The 14,905-nt window shown below is 41.1% G+C and overlaps 1 long non-coding RNA gene across 3 annotated transcripts in view; it reads left to right on the top strand.

Moving 5' to 3' along the window:
- The window catches only part of LOC109286220 (uncharacterized), a 672,376-nt gene that overhangs the window by 445,765 nt on the left and 211,706 nt on the right, over positions 1-14,905 (top strand). For 2 of the 3 annotated variants that reach the window (XR_009456013.1, XR_002094189.2), the window contains 2 exons: positions 7,499-7,556; positions 7,679-10,299. This is a non-coding gene — a long non-coding RNA (uncharacterized LOC109286220). Of the gene's footprint in view, positions 1-7,498; positions 7,557-7,678; positions 10,300-14,905 lie in introns of those variants that run through there. The other variant, XR_009456014.1, reaches the window with a different exon arrangement.

Raw genomic sequence — 14,905 nt, forward strand, 5'->3', positions numbered from 1 at the left:
TGAATCAGTTTTGCTGTATTGTCCCTTGTTGGATAGAAAAGCAATCTTAAAGTGGGGTTAGGTTAGTACTGTAGAATTTTTCCCTTTGCAAATGAAGCTATGATATAGATTATATGTTTTTCAAGGGGGAAAAATGAATCTGGCTATACTGACTGCAATGTAGTGAAGAAATCATGGAGTACACTTCCTCACTATGAGAAATTAAAATGTTCTTTATCAAAAAATACTTGTATGTAGACGTTTAAACAACTAGAAAGGTTGAGTTGGTGTATGTGATTTTTTTTTTTTTAGCATGGTAATATATGTTTATTTTCTATACAGAAACTTTTTTTCAAAAATGTAGTTATAGGAAGATAATGTTGCTCAGTTCTATACTTTCCCTGTGAAACTGTATTTGCCTTTAGAAATTTAATACCAGTTTTAATGGGGTGATTGTAACAGGGCCCATTACTGCTCCATTACTGAGAGGTGGAAGGAGCCCAGCTCATCTGAACAGACTCATACTGGCAAAGAGAGCCTTAAAGAAAATGTCTGTAGTGATTGGTAGGCTCATAAGCCCGGGAGCCAGCCTAAAAGGGGAAGTCTGGTCATAGGAGGCAGAGATCCTGAGAAGAACCTACCCAGGATGCCTACAGAGGAAGGATCCTGCACCTTGGGGTGGGGGGGGCGGAAGAAACCCTGTACCTGAAGCAGTGAGGGTTAAGTACCTCTAACCTTTTGTGTTGGTGTGCTTTGTGTTTTGAGAGCAGTTGCTCATGTTTTTCATTTCCATTTAAACTGGAGGGCTGGGGTGGCTATAAGGAGCAGATTGGAGATCACTGGGGTGCAGCAGGGGCACCCAGCTCAGAACGCTCTTGGGGTCCAGAATGCTGGGATGTTGGGTATGAACAGGAGCCCAGATACATTTCAGGAGGAAGACTGTGGTATGTCAGAGGACTGGCAACAAGAATGGGAGGGAGCATTATCCCCTTGCCTGCAGAGAGGCTCAGAACCTGTGGAAGGGCTGGCACTGGAGCCTGAGAACCTAGAGTTCTGGTGCAGTGGACCCTGGGCCATGGGACCCAGCCAAATTAAATGAGCCAAGGCCAGGAAGGCCCTTAGTCCAGACAAGAACCTACTTCAAATTCTGCATCTGCATCCTGGGGGGCAGCCTCCCTACAAAACTATAACATCAAGTCATGGCAGGCGAGATAACCATGGTAAGGAAGGACCCAGGAATGGAAGCAAGGGTGAGGTCAGAGCTAAGTGATGAGGCAGAAGGGGGACTGGGTTGCACCAGCACCGTACGCACTGTTATAGTGACACTGCACAATATCTTCTCACACAGTGTGGAAAATAACAGATTGGTCCTGTGAAGTTATGAGCAGCCCCTGTGCTTTCCACTTGGGAAATGTCAGAGTCACTTCAATCTGTTAATATTAAAATCCTAACAGAAAGGATCCGCTTCATGGTTCTGTCTCATTACAAATTTTCCCCTTTGAAGACAGCAGGAGAGAAAGGAATTAAAAGGATGAGGGTAAAAATTCTGGCCCCTGGCAAAACTCACATTTGACTCAACTAGGGTCAGGAGTTCTCCCAATGCAATGAATTTTATACTTGCTTATCAGTCCTCTTGCATAGTCAACTAAATATACTGCCCTGCCTTGTCTATATATATATATATATATATATATATATATTTCTGATAGATAGATAGATATATCTATCTATCAGAAATATTTGCTTGTGCATTAGGATGCTTAGATTGACTAAACCAGTTTGGAAATAGCAAAAACTAACCTGAAGTTTTGTTTCAAACTGTAACAAAAATGTTAAGCCTTGCACAATTTGGTTAATTTAACAAGAACATCTATTTCTGATTTTCAGCCGTAGTCATATTTCATGATTGCAACTATAAAAAGATGTGATGAAATATGGTGCTAGAGAGTCTACAAGAATAATCTCGTGGGTAGAGTTGGCTAATTCTTGGCTCTGCCCCTTCTTTCTAGCCTGACCTTGGGGAGATCATTTAACCTTTTGGTGCCTTACTTTCCTCACCCAAAACTAGGGATTGTCAGTTAATTAAACCATTGTTTTCACTATGCCCTTTGTTATATTCAAAATGAGCTTAGCTTTAATGGTAATAAACCATACATCTTAAGATGGTGCCCTGAAATTATCAGTCTAGTTTAATGAAGTACCCATGCTTTCCAGAGTGAGAAATGGGTTTGAAGTGAATTAGTTAAATTCTGGACATGATTTCCTTGTTTCTAGTAGGTATAGATTGCATGTCTTCAGCTGCTTATTTAATTTGCTATCAATGCTGGTTATTTCTGCATTATCTCTTCAGAGGATTTGTCCATTAATGAAGAAATTAAGACTGCAGGCTTCATGCTGATAAGCCTGTCTGACTAACTCTGCATTGAGGCAGCTTCTAAACATGTTTAGTCATGCTGCCTGCTTAGTTGGATGTGTGATTTCAGATTATGTGTCTGTCTTTGAACAGAACTCTCACTGACATTTTTTGGAGCTCTCGTATAAGAAAGGAAACTGAAATCATTTTTGTAAATCCAATCTCTCCTTCAGTTTCTGTTGTTATTCTGCCCATTCATCTAGGATTGTATGCCCTCCATGGCAAGGTGTCCATCTCAAGATACCTGGAACCTGAAGTCATAGTTACAGTAATCCAACCAGCAAATTTCAATCATAAGGAGTGTCTGAATTAGGAAGCAATGAACTAGTTAGAGGTGAAAGCACATAATGTTTCAAGTGTCTATAACAGCATTCGGTAACAATAATATATCCTGTATTCATCCTAGGCAGCGAGCTTGCTTCTTCTTGCAGAATGGCCACTGAAAAATAACTGAAATGTACCTAAGTGCTAAAATTACTTTTTAAAAAGGGACTTGCGGCCAGATTTGTAAAGTTGTTTAAGCACCCTAAAGATGCAGATAGGTGGCTAGAGGCATTGATAAAAAAGCCCCAGCACTTATGTAGAATAACTATCTGCATCTTTAGATGGCCAAATCCCTTAGCACATCTGGCTCTTTTAGGTCATTTAGGGTATGTCTATACAGTGCAAGGCACTGCCATGCAGAAGTATCTAATACTTGCTGGCACCAGAACTGGAAGCAACAGATCTTCCGTAGTGCAACAGGCTCATTTACTTTGCTGAGAATCAGGTCTTATTAGCCAATGTATGTGTTACGGTAATGTGGCTATATTACTTCAGGCTAGGTACAGATGTTACTTTTAACACATGTTACATGTGCAGAAAGTGCTTTACAACCATAACAGAACAGATGCTCACGGCACACAAAGTGCTTTAAAAATGGCAGATCTCACTTTAATTTAACACTTGATGGGCGTGGTATCAGACTAAAGTGCTTTAGGTTAGAGCACTTTATCAAACATCTGTACCACATCCATTGCAAGTTAAGGTAGGTTGTAGTCTCCCAGCATCCCAGGGGCCCCTCGCTGGGTGGCTTGCTAGCCTTGGCCAGTGCTCATCTGCTCTGAGCAAGAACAGGCATAGCCCTGGCCCCAGGCTGTCGCAGAGGAGACACAAAAGGCTCTGTCTCCTATCTGTGCAACCGGGAATGGGGAACCCCCAGGTTGCTGGCTTAGGGTGGCTGGGCTGGGCTGGGTCTGTGCAGCAGGTAGGCTCCATTCTCCCCAGCTACATTTCTCAGCATGGTGAGAAGCTAGACGGGCAGCCCCATGCTGCAGTTTCTGGTTGCAGTTGCCAAGAGGCTTGGGCAGGGATGGGGTGAACAAAGCCCCCTGCCATGTGGACCTGGCCCAACTCCCCCAGACTCCAAGTCATCAAGCTGGGGGAGGGGACCTCGCAGCAAGTGGGGTTCCATTCACCCCCCCACCCCCGGTCTTTTGACAGCTGCAGCTGGAAGCTGTGGCATGGGGTTGCCCATCTGGCTTTTTGCCATGCAGAGAACTATGGCTAGGGAAAAATGGAACCCCCCTGCTGCCTGGACCTGGTCTGCTCCCCCTGGTCCCCAAGCCAGCAAGCTGTAGGGAGGCCCTTGTGGCAGGGGGAACTCTGTCCTCCCCTCCCCACTTCCCCCAAGCCCCTGCTGCCAGCTGGCAGGAGTCGGGGCTGGGCAGAAGGGCTGCTCTGGCAGCCTCCTGGGAGGCATATGAGAGCACCCCCCACCAGCTGGCTCTGGCCAGGGCAGGCCACTTCCGTGCCCTTCCCTCCCCTCAAGTGCGAGTGCCTGTTCTGTTCGTTCCCACACTAATCTACAGTATTTTGGGTACAGTGTGATACTTAGAGCACTTCCACCTCAGGCTTTTTGAACGTCTGCACTTAGCCTCAGTTTCAGAGCTTAGGGCATGCAGAGCTAGCTCAAGTATCTGCTGCGTTTCACCATGCAAACTCTCGTATATGATGAATGAGTGTATTTACAGCTAGGGCCCTATCCCCATTTAGGTCCCTCTTCAACTATTGAATAGGAACATAGGCTACCCTGCACTCTACTTACAAAGTGAAGTTCATACACATGACTTCTGCTAGTCCATGGGAGAGTGATTCAACAGAGGCCTCTGCCTCTGTCTCATGCCATGCTTCTACATTCAAGCAGAAGAGTAGTAAGAAGAGTTTAATTTTTTTGCTATGGTAAGGGTCACACAGGGGGGCAGCATGAGCAGCTTTTACTTAGTTTCTACACTTCATCTGCCAATAACGGTCACTTCTCTTTTTTTCCGCAGCATTAAATTAAAATGTTTACTGTCACTTGTCAAGTTGATCCTATCAAATTGAACTTTTTTGCCCCCTTCATACCAGGAAATCTCAATCATACTGTGTTTGATTGCTAAAGCCATGTTTGATCACTAACATAACCTGAAGTGATTCACTGCAATACAGAGTATGTCAACTGGAAAGTTAGAAGGGAAATCTTTGGTTTTAGAGAACACCTAGTACAAGCCCCCACCTGCTTTAAAGGCTGTTCTTTTAAAACAGTCTTCTGGGAAAAAAACAAACATTTTGAGGATATTAGTACAGAGGTGAATAAATAAAATAAAATATGCTCATTTTACACTCTTAATTATTTAAAATCTTGACATTCTTGTTCAATAAAGTCAATGGTGATTATGTCTGAGTAAGGACTACAGGACTAGATGCATAGGTAATGTTTTTGTTAACTTCAGTAGGAGAATTGTTTTGACTTCACTGAAAACCTTGGAAACCCCATCCACAGTCATTTTTGAGCTTTGGATCTTGAACAGATTTTCTCTTTGTTTTGTAGTGATTCTGATTTATTATAATTGTTGTCAAATTCAGAAATCAAATTCTTGTGTATCTTCTGAATTATGTTTTTACTTTTACATAATTTTCAATTGGCTCATCATTCTACCTCTCCAAACTTCTCTACAAACCAGAAGATCTAACACTTAAATACTTAAATAAAAACATTTCATAATACATTTTCTTTTTCTAATGATAAATTCTGCTGTATGGTTACCAAATCAGGAAATAATGTTAATTTTATCTTTGGTTCATGTTACGCTCTTCATGTTATAATTCGGCCAGTCCAAAAAAAAAATCAATTAACTTCATACATTTTATATATCGGTTATTTAATACAAAATAGTCTGCTTTCCAAGTAACATAGGTGTGACTTTTGTAGCTTATATTTCCAAAAAGCCCTTTTCTTTAAACCATCTAAAAGTATGAATATTGAAAAACGAAGGTGATGAAAGATTTATTTTAAAAGTGTTTCAAGCTCTGAAACTGAAGATCTTGGTGTTTAACAAAGGAAGACGAGCCAGAAATATTTTCCTAGCTTTGATATCCCTCTGCTTTTTGACAAGCTATGTGGAGCTTCAGTATGGTAATTGCTTCATTGTTTGACTATGAAAAATAATTACTATAGCCATCACAAGGTAGGACATGTTAGTATTAAATTTCTCCTCAAATATTTATAAAACAAAACCGACACCACCAACGTATAATTTAAATGGAAACATTCCCAGGGAACAATGTGGATTAAAATAGAATTGGCCAACAGGCTTAGTATGAAAGTGAAGACAAAGTTTTGAGGGTTTTTTTCAGTACCTCTAATAAAAAAAAGAAATAGAGAATCTATTCATTATCCTGAAAACGTTCTTTGTGTACTTTATTTCTTAGGCATAACAAATAAATGATGAGCTATCCCTTTGTCCCTATATCTACTACCTCAGGGACATGTAACAGCGTACAGGGAACTGTTTGTTTAGAACTGCAAAATAAGGATGTCGAGTCACTTACTAGACTCCGAAGTAAGAGAAGAAGTCAAAAACAGGATGGTCCAAATCCACTGTACTCTGTTCTTTCCAAAATGGGAGGATGGAGTGTCTGTGTTTTGGCCTTCAAAGCACTGGGTTTGGAGAGTTATTTCAGTGTGGGTGTCTATATTCAAACTAGATTTCCCCTGGATTTGTTTCTTTTTATCATACTGCATGTTGCATAACATTCCCCCTATCCCTTCTGCGCCTTACGCCTTTTCTTGTACAAATTATTTTTGTCCATGTTATTTTTATTCTTACAAACATGTTGTATTGCAGGGTTACACTTAGTAACATGGAATTTATAATCTATGACAACTGTTTCTTAGATTTGCTGACTCCTTAATAACCAAAATGTGATTAATACTGGGCACGTTTACAGGTGTGCCTGACGTGCAGTTGTGCAGTCGGGCATGTCTACACACGCGCCCAACTGTGCAGTCCTGGCAGTGCACGGAAACTGTGCCAGTCCTGGCAACCTGTGCAGTCCTGACAGTATTTCCAACCCTACTGAGCAGTAGCAATGAGGTCATGCCCACCAATGCCATGTCGCCATAGCAATGAGTTACGTTGCCCTAGCTCATCGCTATAGCACCATAGCATCTGGTGTAGATGTGCCCACTGGGTGTGTCCAGATGAGCATGGTCATGCAGTATGTGGTGCCACAAACATGTTTGTAGTGCCACATACTACACACTGAGGTGTTCCCTGAGCTGCAAGGGCATGCTGCCCAAGCATGTGCTGAGCAAGGATTTTTTTTCCATGGGTTTTTTTTTACCCCGGATATCTTTTTTTTGGCCCCTGGATAAAAAAATTGTGGAGGAAAAAAACAGTGCAGCACAAGCTTGGGCAGCATGTGCTGCTGAAAAGCAGAGCTGGGCCAGCAAGAGCTATGCTGTGGCTGCCAGCTAGGCTCCACCAGGCAGGATCACTGTGGCTGCAGCCCCAGGAGTCCCCCAGGACCCCTGGGTAAGGCTGCTGGGGCCAGCATAGTGCTGGCCCCAGCCCCCCTACCACCACTTGGGTAATTTGCCATGCACCAAAGTGCACGTGGCCTGGGCATTCCCTGGGGACAAGTAGCTGTGGTGCAAGCTGCACCGCTGCTAGTTGTCCCTGGAGAACCAAATGTCCACGCACATCTGGATGCACCCACTGAATACAAATCTGAATGTTCCTGGTCTTGATCATTCTTACAACACCTGATCCACAGCCAAGAATATGCTTCTTTCTCTTTCAGACACAAATTCAGAGGAGGCTATTCTTGGAAGGGATTGAAATGGAGCCGCAACCTCGGAGTGAGTTTTTATGATGTACATGTTTATATGTATTCTAAGGTGCTCTTATGTCATTTCCAGAATTATATTATCTGACCTAACCTCAGTGAGTAATTGAGAATGAACTGTGTTCTGATTTTCAGATTTGTAGAGCGCTTGGAAATCCCAGAGATATTAACAGGAGCAAGAACAGTATGATCTCTTTGAATATCATGATGGAAGTGGCTTATTTTTCTGATAACTGAAAGCTTTTGAACAGACAGTCATTTCTCTGGGTTTCTGTTCTTACAAGGATTTTTACTGACACTTATTTAAACTAACCCTTCCTCCCTTCCTCCCCCCAAGTAGCTTATTGGTAGTACGAAGTTTTTAATACTTGATATTCAAGCTGCCTGGATGGTTTAATTTATTTTCCCTGTCTTGATCATTCTTATAACATTTGATCCAAAGCCAACAATGGGAAATTTCATTTTCACACTCCAACATAATGTATACAGCAAAACTATGAGCAAAATGTAGGAAGACTAAAAGTTGATTTTAGTAAGATGCGTACTAAGTATTGCATATGAAGTAACAGGAGAACAAACTAATATATGAGACACCCTTCATCTTGAAAGTATGAAGATTATAAAGCAGAATTAGGTGTGTGATGCTCCCAGAAGAAGAAAATAAATAATAAACAGACTAATTTTATGGTGAAATGGAAACAAGAGACAGATGGCTACATCAAAGGCTGCCTGCAGCAAAGGTTTCTAGCTAATGTTTACAAACACCCCTTTTAGCCAGGTGTGATCTATAGCAAGGATACCATCATGAGACCTTCTGGGCTATGCCTAATTGAATCTGTACTGATAAATGCAGGTAAGTATTTAATGTTAACCCTATAAATACAAGAAAAAAAAGCAAGCTTATTTTCTTTTGGGCCTGGACGAGATAAAGTTTTCCTATCCTGAGAACATATTCAAGCCTTCTAAAAATTTTTCCCATTCCATATGGGACAAATATCCAGGTTTGGGGTTTTTTTCTTGCAAACGATTGTAAGAAAGAGAGAGCTTATGCAATATCCTCTTCCCCTGCCCAAGAATACCTAAAAGGCTGGTAATTATTCTATCCACGTGGGAAATGGGAGAACACAGGTCCCTGTGCCTGATTCTGATCCTGAAATCGAACCTTCGGTGATTATATATACTTTATGGTTCCCCTTTTCCAAGTCTTATTCCACTCAGTCTAGTGGAGGCCCTGCTCTCAAACCTTGTGGCTTCCAAAGGTGTGCCAGCATATACGGTTTGCTTCTACTTGGTAAGAGCAACTGCTCCAAGCCTATTAGAAGCTGCCTGTGTTGCTGATGGTCTTACTGTATCACCACATTTAGGACAAACTTGAGTTTTATATTGGGAAAAGTGGTTTGGGAGGCAGCGCTTGTTGTATTGGGTAGAACTTGCTGTATTGATTAAATGATTGGGAATTAAAGATGCATCTACATGATATATTTACTGCATCCTCAGGTATGCTGTGCTGCTTTGGGAGTGTGGGATGTGCTGCCTCCTAAACCAGAAACAATGTAGTTGTATCCATGTGGCATTTCAGATTGGCCAGTTATCATTGGTTAGATCCAATTAACACACCCATGGCTGTAAAGGGGTATATTAAAATTAGGAGTAAAGAAAAGAGAGTGGGGAAAAAGCAGGAGGAGTAGAATTAAGTGTATTTTTGAGTGCAAGTAGGAAGGACAAGGCAACAATTTTATAATTTTATAGTAGGCAAAAGAAAGGAAGAAGAGTGGGATCATCAATAGAGAGAAATGGATGGATTTGGGGGATAAAAAGAAGGATACAGTTAGCTCAATGCTCCTGAGTCACCAAAGCACTTAAGTATGTACTTAAACCTCACTGACTGACGGGGACTTGAGGGGATAAAGCTAATCATGCACTTAAGTGCTCTGGTGACTCAGGGCTGTAGGAGGGAAAAAGAAGAATCTTTCCATAGATAACGGGAAAGAGACCACAGAATTTGCTGTTACCATATTCCAGGCCACTATCAAGACATTTGTTCTTAGGAGTGAAAGTTTTGCTTGCCATTCATCATTGCAAAAGGAACTTGTTTTGCAAGGTACAGTCATAGCAAACTACAATAAGCAAAAAACAAACCTGAATAGTTCTGTAAAGAAAAATTCTGAAAAATTATTACGTTTCTGATACTGGGAAAATCTTGCAGGACACATCATTTTTGCAGTTTTACCTTGGAAATTGTACTTTACTTTTATTTATTTATTTTGTACTGTGCTACTTTATCAAGTGTTCCTCAGGTCCTTTTAATAACGTGTCAGGCAGGGTCTCCGAGGTTGATGACATTTAGCAATACCATACATTCAACTTTAAAAATACATTTCAATTACAAACCCTACATTCATCATGACCTGACAGTTTTAATATACTATGTACATTAGTTATATACCCAATAGATTTACTCCCTTCCAGATATGTTTTGTATTAATTTTTCTCCAGAGTTTCATAATTCTCCAAGTCAAACTAGATTTGTTTTACCCTAAGTACCTGAAAAATTGGTTTATTTTTTATACATGTGAAAAGTTGAAGGCATCTGTTTGAAAATATACACCTTCAGAGCCAAAACTTGATAGCAGTGTTACTCCTGACACCACTGGTGCACCCATAACTTTGTACACTCCTACATGTGTACAAACCCTTTGTCAGCAGATTTCTCCAGTTTTATCCAAGTGGTATGTAAATGTGTTCTCCTTCAAGTTTCAAGCTCAAATAAATGGAAGAAAACACCCTTAAAGTTGTAGTGTAAACTACTGAAATTTCCTAGTGTCTATAAGATACCATTACTAGGTGTAGATGGACTGAAGACCAGTGAACTATAGCAAAAATTGCAAAAATCCTCCTGGCTAGCATATGGGGTTGTAATAAAAGTTTCATGCACTTCTGCTAGGGATGTTACTTCTCCAATGTTCGCAGGCTCTATCGGCAAAAAAATGTTGGGAACTCTATATGTGTTGTATTTTAGCTGCCAAGGCACTGAGCAGATTTTATATTTACTCAGTATCTTCAGAAACACCAGTAAGAAGAGGCTATTTTTGATGAATTGTTGTATAGATCAAGATTAATATCAGACATTTGTTACTGACTGAGCCATGAATCCTAGAGGTTATGCAGAAGCTCCAAGTCTACCTATGGGAAGCTGCCGTTCAGGACTCAAAAACAGCAATCGTTACATCATGCTAAATGGTGTCTGGCCCCTATGGGGGTGGCACAAGGGGGTGGGGTGGGAGAGCAGCTCAGATAAACTTCCTCAGATCTCTTTAACTTATATACACAGATCAGTCCCAACTGCAATAGGGAAGGTTGGAGATTTAGGTCTTAACTGTTTTAACTAGACAGACATTAAGAAGGGTTAGGATAAAAGGAGGAGCTAGAGAGTAAAAGTAAAGCACAGTGTATCTTATACTTCAAATGTGGTTGGGTTTTTGCTCCTTGGGAGCTCTAGAAGGCTTTTGCTGACTCAGAGTATATCCTGAATCCATCTGCTGCTCTGCCTCCACCCATTGCACTGCTGGCTGCATGACTGAGTCACACATTATATACCCACTTAGAGTAGAATATAGCCATCTCACTTTAAATTCCTGTTACGGGAATTACAACACTCCATTCATTTCTTTTGTCATTTTTTCTCTTCCTCTCTTTCCAACCCCCACCCCCATCTCAAACTTTAGGCTGGAATAGAGTTTTAGTAACTCCAGAAGCGTGGGAATCTGCTTAGAATGCATCATTTCCCTGAAATGTGCTATGTCATGGATGAACTGGCAGTTGATTTCTGCATGGCTTATACTTAGTGAGCCATTTGAGCACAGAGAAGATAGGCAATTCAGAGCTAGAGATGACAGCACAGAGGAAAAGATAGGAGAGAGGGTGGCTAGGAATTCACAAGGTGCTAAAACCAACAGGATTTGTGCCATGTCCACTTGACAAGTTGCTATTACTTAAAAAAAAAAAAAAAAACCACAACAAAAAACCCCAACTGTTAAAAAGAAAAGATTCAGGCAGTGTGGAAACAGCTAATAGTGCCATTTGTGCATCAGAAACCAAAACATCTTTGATCTAAAATGGTGAGAAGACAAATGCCCCAAAAATGCTAAAGAAAAGCAGTATATGACCAAATAATAGCTATGCATAAATGCTTGACTTCTGCCTGTTGATAAGGAAAACTCCATGGTTCCTAAATTTGTCCCAAGTGTTTCCCCTAGCATCAAACGCATCTTTCTTCTGAATGATAGACAGTCCAGTAAACCACTGATTCCAGGATGACTTTCTTTTTTTTTCAATATATCAAGAATGATCAACTGAGCAATGGTTTGCTACAAAATGTGGTATCCTCATAAGCTAAGTACCGATGGTCAAAAAGGCTGAGGCTGAATCAAATCAGTTTTTGCAGGTTAGTCTAAGCTGCAAAGATTAAACAGAGAAACAACTGGACACACATTTACCTTTGATTCAGTAAATGTAGCCACAATGCTTGCAGTGCCTCAGGCTAGAATCTGAGGGCTGCTAGAGCATGGCTTTCTGGCACTTCCTCTTCCTGCCTCCCCCCCCCCCCCAAGGTCTCTGGGATTTGCAGTCCGGCATCACAGCAGCAGGACCCTGCAACGTTGCTCATCACTTCCTCTTCTTGCTTCCAGGTGCCTCTAGGATTTATAGTCCACAGTTGCAGCCAGCAGTAACTTTAAGTAAATTTAGCAGGGCAGCTCTGTACTCGGGGGAAGTGGGGTTTAGCACCCCCTCCCAGGCCCCAGACTTCAGCCAGGGGTGGGGGGAGCAGTCCCTGCCTCCCTCTCCCCTTCCTGCTCCCAAACCCTTTTCTGCTGGACCAGGCAGCACAGCCCAGCCCAGGGCTGGAAAGCATGCTGGGATACTGGGGAAACTGTGATTTAACTTCAGCCAGGAAGGGGTCTGGGACAGAAGTTTCATAAAATAGTTTGACCCGAATCAGTTAAGTCTGATACTACATTCAACCAGGTTTATTGTAAACCAGTTTCAGCCATTTTGAAACTGGTGTATGTACGCTGAGCTTCTGTTCCATTATAGGTTTAAACTAATTTCTAATGACTTAAACCAGTTTATGTGTAACTTCTGCCCCTAGCCGTACATAAATCCTCAAAGTAGCAGAGGTTATATGGTATTTTGTGCCATTGTAACTATAAAACCCATAAGTTGTAATCAGCCTTCTGCCAATAAAACACAGGATTGTATTTATAATGCATATAATACAAAGTTTTTACATACATATTAACCTGTTTCTAACCTGCTGTTCCACATCAGTCATGGAGTCTGAAGTTATAAACACAAGCCTTCTGATTTAAAACTTCATTCAGATAACTGTTCTCCACTCCGGAATTGATCCCTGCTTGAAATTCCAAATGACTGAGCATTTCGGATGGGGACCTGAGATTCAGAATTATCTCTGATTTTTAAAGCCTCTTGGAATCCCCAATGGATTATACTTGTATCACGTGTAACTTTCTGCAAAAAACCTTTTGCAATTTTCAGTTAATCCTTTGCTCTATATGTGTGTTTGCATCTGTGTGTAACGTGACTTTTTGGACTCCACCAGCCTAACCAGTAGCTTTTCTATACTATTTTCAAAGGATTTACTGGGAATGCTTGGAGAATATAGATTTTGAAAATCTATTTCGTAATCAGATCAAAAAAGACTTTACTGCCACATGCAGATGTTGTGCAAATCCCTTCAACAGTTGAAACAACCTAATCCTTTTCTTTCTTATAAGAAATAATCAGCTCAGGGACAGCCAGAATATTTGGGATAAGACCCAAATTATTTTTGGTTTCACTATACAGCAGTATGTTAGCTGCTGATTTTGAAAACCTTCACACGTTTCTGCTCCTAGATTCCTGCCAATATCTGAGGCAGGTACATTTTGGAATGATATCCTTAAGTTTTAAAATGCATGGACCTTAGTGCTTATGCCTTGCTGCACACACACTGCCTCAAGGCTTGTTTAGATCAGGTGCAGTGTTGCAGGCACTATGCATGTTTCAAAACTGTATTCAGGATAGTAGATTAAATCTTGACATCACTGGAGTTAGCAATCAAACGGACTTCCCCAATGTGCGTAACTTGTTATATTAAAGTCATAGCTGATGCCACAGTTGCTATGATTGCAGCAATTGGGGGTTCCCAGATGGAGCAAGCGTGTTTCCAGCTAACTGTCTTAATGTCTAGACTGAATTTTGAAAAGCCATAATGTTTTGGTTGTTGGCTGAGACACACAAACATTTTCCACAAAAACATGAAGATTTTCACTTCCCATGTTTGGTGTCTTTCCATTTTTTTTCCTTTAAGAAAATGCCTACCACTTTCTTATCAGGTCTAGAGATGTTCTTATGGTCCCTTTTATTTTTTTCCATTAAGGACTGTGCATTTTGCTTTCTAGAAGCATAAGGGCATGGTCTGTTATGATACAGTGCGAGTCCTATGTCTTTGTCTAAGCAATTGTTGTTGTCTTTTACAAAATATCTGCCAGTCTCTCTGACAGCACCACTTCCTTTTTATAAAAGAAAACAATTATGGGCTGTCAAGCTTAGAGACATCACTGAGGGCTTAGAAGGAAGGATTTGGCTCTGTCTACCTCCAGTGTTTCACCATCATTGTTTAAGTCAAACTTGAGAACGAGGCAGAGTACCTGTGAATAAATCTTGAAAGCTCAAGAGCTTGAAACCAATCCCTCCGTACCTAGCCCATGCACTTTGCTTCAATTCTCCACCTCCTCTAAGGCAAACCAAGCATATCCCCTTCATTCTCCCATGTGTTATCCACCAATAGATTGTACATTGGAAAAATGAAGATGTGGCCACGAATTTCAGAAATGTTTGATCAATGTTAGAATCCCAAACTCTCATTTAGGCTACTTTATGTTAATTTGCTCAGCAAGCAGCTTCTCTGATGTTAACAGATGTTTCCAGTGCTCAGTCCTTCTGGATATCAGACCATATATTTTATCTGCCTAAGTAAAGGGTTTGAGTGATGTCAGAGAGAATTTCAAAATTGTGGTGCCTATCTTCAAGAAAGGGAGGAAAGTGGATCCGGCAAACTACAGGCCCATCAGCCTGACCTCTATCCTGGGGAAGGTCTTAGAAAAGTTTATTAAAGAGGCTATCCTTAATGGACTGGCTGATGCCAACATCCTGAGAGATAGCCAGCACGGGTTTGTTGCAGGTAGGTCTTGCTTGACCAATCTCATTTCCTTTTCTGACCAGGTGACCTATCACCTGGACAAGGGAGAAGAGATTGATGTCATATATCTTGACTTCAAAAAAGCCTTTGATCTGGTATCC

Source organism: Alligator mississippiensis, chromosome 12 (assembly GCF_030867095.1).
Source record: "Alligator mississippiensis isolate rAllMis1 chromosome 12, rAllMis1, whole genome shotgun sequence".
Taxonomy (NCBI): Eukaryota; Metazoa; Chordata; order Crocodylia; family Alligatoridae; genus Alligator; species Alligator mississippiensis.